Raw genomic sequence first — 1,263 nt, forward strand, 5'->3', positions numbered from 1 at the left:
CTGACTGCTATGACATCACAGAGCACGTGCATTCCGTTGCTTGCTGTCTGTCAACCACTCAGTCACTGCCAGCCAGACTGCCTGGCTGGCTGGATGGGGGGCTGTTTGCTGCTGCTGCGTACATTAGCAAGCTTATTTGCTAGACCGGCCTTCCTCCTCCTCCACCCACATGCCCACCTATGCCCGATCTGCTGTTCACCTGGATCACAGCTCCGCCCCAACAAGGCAGAGCCTCCCAAGAATGGTACAAACTCATCCACGTTCCCCTCCATGGAAAGCTTTAACAAAAGGCAAAAGCGTTAAAAGTAATGAAGAGGAACCCGAGTCCTAGACGCTTCCGACCAGCCATACATATGTGTGTATTAAAGATCACATTTTATTACATTTTGTTTTTCTGTACTTTATTACATCTTATTGTGATTTATAATTGTATTGTTTATTTTCCATATATATGTATGTATGTATGTATGTTTGCATGTCCAATTGCTTTCACAATACAAATGCACTGAATTGAGAGAGAGAGAGAGAGAGAGAGAGAATGAGAGAGAGAGAGAAATGTGTGCAAATATCTATGCATATTCCAATGTTTGCTGCAGGACTTACAGATTAAGTGAGGGGGTCAATATGTTTGATTCAGAACTAACCACTGATTCCTCAATTTTGTATTTGAGTAGAAGTGAAGAAACACAGCAATAATAATCAGCCCCGAGGCGACTACGTTTCTAAACCCTATTTAACATCACAATCAAACTCATTCCGCATCTACACACAGCACAAATACATTGTAAAAACCAAACAAAAAACACAAAATCACATGTAGAAAACCAGAAACGAACATACAAGTATACGAATATGCTAAGATCAGCCTTTTATTTGTATTTATTTGTATTGATGCATTAAGGGATTTACACCGATTTGCTATTTCAGACACTTTCACTGTATTGACTAAAATACAGGATTAGTTCACATGCATTCGTCACCATGCACACAGTTCACATTTTCATTCATTTTGTGGCGTATCTTTACTTTTATTCTTATTTAAAAAACAATTGGCTAGCCTATTGAATATGGATGCGACTGTTTTGTTGGTTTTTGTGGCACAATCTGTAACATAAACTAGGGAACATTCGTATCATGCTTAGGGAACCTTTGTGACATACTAAAAGGACATACTGGTAAGATGTTGGGCACATTTGAAACAATAGAAATGGCATTTGGTTATTTATTAGGGACATTTACACCAGTCTGTGCAAATATCTATGC

General features: G+C 39.2%; 1 non-coding gene across 1 annotated transcript; it reads right to left on the reverse strand.

The window, feature by feature from the left end:
- Positions 1–213: 213 nt before the first annotated feature.
- Positions 214–328, reverse strand: LOC136751990 (U5 spliceosomal RNA). Its single transcript, XR_010817172.1, has one exon. It is a non-coding gene; the product is annotated as a U5 spliceosomal RNA (small nuclear RNA).
- Between the last annotated feature and the right edge of the window lie 935 nt (positions 329–1,263).

This window comes from Amia ocellicauda, chromosome 6 (genome assembly GCF_036373705.1).
Source record: "Amia ocellicauda isolate fAmiCal2 chromosome 6, fAmiCal2.hap1, whole genome shotgun sequence".
Classification (NCBI taxonomy): Eukaryota; Metazoa; Chordata; class Actinopteri; order Amiiformes; family Amiidae; genus Amia; species Amia ocellicauda.